Genomic DNA, 4,450 nt, shown 5'->3' with positions numbered 1-4,450 from the left:
GAGAAGACACCAGTCATTATGTACCGGCTCTGTAGAGAAGACACCAGTCATTATGTACTGGTTCTGTAGAGAAGACACCAGTCATTATGTACTGGTTCTGTAGAGAAGACACCAGTCATTATGTACTGGCTCTGTAGAGAAGACACCAGTCATTATGTACTGGTTCTGTAGAGAAGAGACCACTCATTATGTACTGGTTCTGTAGAGAAGACACCAGTCATTATGTACTGGTTCTGTAGAGAAGACACCACTCATTCTGTACCGGCTCTGTAGAGAAGACACCACTCATTCTGTACTGGTTCTGTAGAGAAGACAGTCATTATGTACTGGTTCTGTAGAGAAGACACCAGTCATTATGTACTGGTTCTGTAGAGAAGACACCAGTCATTCTGTGGTTTGCCTGATTCCCATTTTTGTGAAAACAGATCTTTGTTTGGATTTGAGAGCTGTAGTTGAAACGGTTGACAATAAAAATCCCTCTACTCCAATCTGAGTTATTCCCTGTCAAACACTGTGTTAGTTACTGTATAGTGTAGCCTGGCCTGCACAGCGTAGTTGTCTAGTTAGACCTAGCTAGCTAGCTAACCGGTGTGTAGCCTCAGCCTGCACAGCGATAGCTCCTGTTTACTGCACATGGTAGCAGTAAGTGACATGTGCCAGAACACACCCTTATTTTGAAATTGATGAGCTGATTTGCTATAATTTTGTACATTTTTAAATATTTTTCCCCGTTTTAAATATTCAAGCATAATTTAAAATTCATTACATAGGCCTAAATGAAATATACTTTAGGTACGATGTCCTGAAAGGCATCTACCAAATAAAATGTATTATTATTATTGACAATAGTTTTAGGTTCACCACCCCGTTTACAAAAATGGTTTGCTCCGACAGACAGTGAGTCACGTGGCCTGATATAAAAAGCAAGCAGACCAGCCATTCAGTTACTGTTCCATTGAGCAAAGCGAGTGACCTAAGCGATTTTGAGCGCTGCAGATCGTCGGCCAGCCGGCCTCCTGGGCTATTCACGCATGACAGTGTCTGGGGTTTACCGAGAACAGTACGACAAACAAACAACATCCAGTCAGCGACAGTCCTGTGGGTGACAACAGCTCATTAATGAGAGGTCGGCAGTCCTGTGGGTGACAACAGCTCATTAATGAGAGGTCGGCAGTCCTGTGGGTGACAACAGCTCATTGATGAGAGGTCGGCAGTCCTGTGGGTGACAACAGCTCATTGATGAGAGGTCGGCAGTCCTGTGGGTGACAACAGCTCATTGATGAGAGGTCGGCAGTCCTGTGGGTGACAACAGCTCGGTGATGAGAGGTCGGCAGTCCTGTGGGTGACAACAGCTCATTAATGAGAGGTCGGCAGTCCTGTGGGTGAAAACAGCTCGGTGATGAGAGGTCGGCAGTCCTGTGGGTGACAACAGCTCGGTGATGAGAGGTCGGCAGTCCTGTGGGTGACAACAGCTCATTGATGAGAGGTCTGCAGTCCTGTGGGTGAAAACAGCTCGTTGATGAGAGGTCGGCAGTCCTGTGGGTGACAACAGCTCGGTGATGAGAGGTCGGCAGTCCTGTGGGTGACAACAGCTCGGTGATGAGAGGTCGGCAGTCCTGTGGGTGACAACAGCTCGGTGATGAGAGGTCGGCAGTCCTGTGGGTGACAACAGCTCATTGATGAGAGGTCTGCAGTCCTGTGGGTGAAAACAGCTCGGTGATGAGAGGTCGGCAGTCCTGTGGGTGACAACAGCTCGGTGATGAGAGGTCGGCAGTCCTGTGGGTGAAAACAGCTCATTGATGAGAGGTCGGCAGTCCTGTGGGTGAAAACAGCTCATTGATGAGAGGTCGGCAGTCCTGTGGGTGACAACAGCTCATTAATGAGAGGTTGACAGTCCTGTGGGTGAAAACAGCTCATTAATGAGAGGTCGGCAGTCCTGTGGGTGAAAACAGCTCGTTGATGAGAGGTCGGCAGTCCTGTGGGTGACAACAGCTCATTAATGAGAGGTTGACAGTCCTGTGGGTGAAAACAGCTCATTAATGAGAGGTTGACAGTTCTGTGGGTGAAAACAGCTCATTGATGAGAGGGTGGCAGTCCTGTGGGTGAAACAGCTCGTTGATGAGAGGTCGGCAGTCCTGTGGGTGAAAACAGCTCGTTGATGAGAGGTCGGCAGTCCTGTGGGTGACAACAACTCATTGATGAGAGGTCGGCAGTCCTGTGGGTGAAAACAGCTCATTAATGAGAGGTTGACAGTCCTGTGGGTGAAAACAGCTCATTAATGAGAGGTCGGCAGTCCTGTGGGTGAAAACAGCTCGTTGATGAGAGGTCGGCAGTCCTGTGGGTGACGACAGCTCGGTGATGAGGTCGGCAGTCCTGTGGGTGACAACAGCTCATTAATGAGAGGTCGGCAGTCCTGTGGGTAACAACAGCTCGTTGATGAGAGGTCGGCAGTCCTGTGGGTGAAAACAGCTCGTTGATGAGAGGTCGGCAGTCCTGTGGGTGAAAACAGCTCATTGATGAGAGGTCGGCAGTCCTGTGGGTGACAACAGCTCTGTGATGAGAGGTCGGCAGTCCTGTGGGTGAAAACAGCTCATTAATGAGAGGTTGACAGTCCTGTGGGTGAAAACAGCTCATTAATGAGAGGTCGGCAGTCCTGTGGGTGAAAACAGCTCGTTGATGAGAGGTCGGCAGTCCTGTGGGTGACAACAGCTCATTAATGAGAGTTTGACAGTCCTGTGGGTGAAAACAGCTCATTAATGAGAGGTTGACAGTCCTGTGGGTGAAAACAGCTCATTGATGAGAGGGTGGCAGTCCTGTGGGTGAAACAGCTCGTTGATGAGAGGTCGGCAGTCCTGTGGGTGACAACAGCTCGTTGATGAGAGGTCGGCAGTCCTGTGGGTGAAAACAGCTCATTGATGAGAGGTCGGCAGTCCTGTGGGTGAAAACAGCTCATTAATGAGAGGTTGACAGTCCTGTGGGTGAAAACAGCTCATTAATGAGAGGTCGGCAGTCCTGTGGGTGAAAACAGCTCGTTGATGAGAGGTCGGCAGTCCTGTGGGTGACGACAGCTCGGTGATGAGGTCGGCAGTCCTGTGGGTGACAACAGCTCATTAATGAGAGGTCGGCAGTCCTTTGGGTAACAACAGCTCGTTGATGAGAGGTCGGCAGTCCTGTGGGTGAAAACAGCTCGTTGATGAGAGGTCGGCAGTCCTGTGGGTGAAAACAGCTCATTGATGAGAGGTCGGCAGTCCTGTGGGTGACAACAGCTCTGTGATGAGAGGTCGGCAGTCCTGTGGGTGAAAACAGCTCATTAATGAGAGGTTGACAGTCCTGTGGGTGAAAACAGCTCATTAATGAGAGGTCGGCAGTCCTGTGGGTGAAAACAGCTCGTTGATGAGAGGTCGGCAGTCCTGTGGGTGACAACAGCTCATTAATGAGAGGTTGACAGTCCTGTGGGTGAAAACAGCTCATTGATGAGAGGGTGGCAGTCCTGTGGGTGAAACAGCTCGTTGATGAGAGGTCGGCAGTCCTGTGGGTGAAAACAGCTCGTTGATGAGAGGTCGGCAGTCCTGTGGGTGACAACAGCTCATTGATGAGAGGTCGGCAGTCCTGTGGGTGAAAACAGCTCATTAATGAGAGGTTGACAGTCCTGTGGGTGAAAACAGCTCATTAATGAGAGGTCGGCAGTCCTGTGGGTGAAAACAGCTCGTTGATGAGAGGTCGGCAGTCCTGTGGGTGAAAACAGCTCATTGATGAGAGGTCGGCAGTCCTGTGGGTGAAAACAGCTCGTTGATGAGAGGTCGGCAGTCCTGTGGGTGAAAACAGCTCGGTGATGAGGTCGGCAGTCCTGTGGGTGAAAACAGCTCGGTGATGAGAGGTCGGCAGTCCTGTAGGTGAAAACAGCTCGGTGATGAGAGGTCGGCAGTCCTGTGGGTGAAAACAGCTCGGTGATGAGAGGTCGGCAGTCCTGTGGGTGACGACAGCTCGGTGATGAGGTCGGCAGTCCTGTGGGTGAAAACAGCTCGGTGATGAGAGGTCGGCAGTCCTGTGGGTGAAAACAGCTCGGTGATGAGAGGTCGGCAGTCCTGTGGGTGACGACAGCTCGGTGATGAGGTCGGCAGTCCTGTGGGTGACAACAGCTCATTAATGAGAGGTCGGCAGTCCTGTGGGTAACAACAGCTCGTTGATGAGAGGTCGGCAGTCCTGTGGGTGAAAACAGCTCATTGATGAGAGGGTGGCAGTCCTGTGGGTGAAACAGCTCATTGATGAGAGGGTGGCAGTCCTGTGGGTGACAACAGCTCATTGATGAGAGGTCGGCAGTCCTGTGGGTGACAACAGCTCATTGAGAGGTCGGCAGTCCTGTGGGTGACAACAGCTCATTGATGAGGTCGGCAGTCCTGTGGGTGAAAACAGCTCCTTGATGAGAGGTCGGCAGTCCTGTGGGTGACAA

At 51.0% G+C, this 4,450-nt stretch overlaps 1 long non-coding RNA gene across 5 annotated transcripts; it reads left to right on the top strand.

The window, feature by feature from the left end:
* Nucleotides 1–1,866: 1,866 nt before the first annotated feature.
* LOC127922074 (uncharacterized) lies at nt 1,867–4,442 on the top strand. 5 transcript variants are annotated; one of them, XR_008110384.1, is made up of 5 exons: nt 1,867–1,966; nt 2,206–2,325; nt 2,564–2,683; nt 2,923–3,042; nt 3,281–4,442. It is a non-coding gene; the product is annotated as an uncharacterized LOC127922074 (long non-coding RNA). The 5 variants fall into 5 exon arrangements; XR_008110385.1 differs by lacking the exon at nt 1,867–1,966 and adding an exon at nt 2,128–2,165; XR_008110387.1 differs by lacking the exon at nt 2,564–2,683.
* Nucleotides 4,443–4,450: the final 8 nt, after the last annotated feature.

The sequence above is a fragment of the Oncorhynchus keta genome, unplaced genomic scaffold, assembly GCF_023373465.1.
Source record: "Oncorhynchus keta strain PuntledgeMale-10-30-2019 unplaced genomic scaffold, Oket_V2 Un_contig_24523_pilon_pilon, whole genome shotgun sequence".
Classification (NCBI taxonomy): domain Eukaryota; kingdom Metazoa; phylum Chordata; class Actinopteri; order Salmoniformes; family Salmonidae; genus Oncorhynchus; species Oncorhynchus keta.
This window is presented reverse-complemented; position numbering and strand designations above follow the sequence as displayed.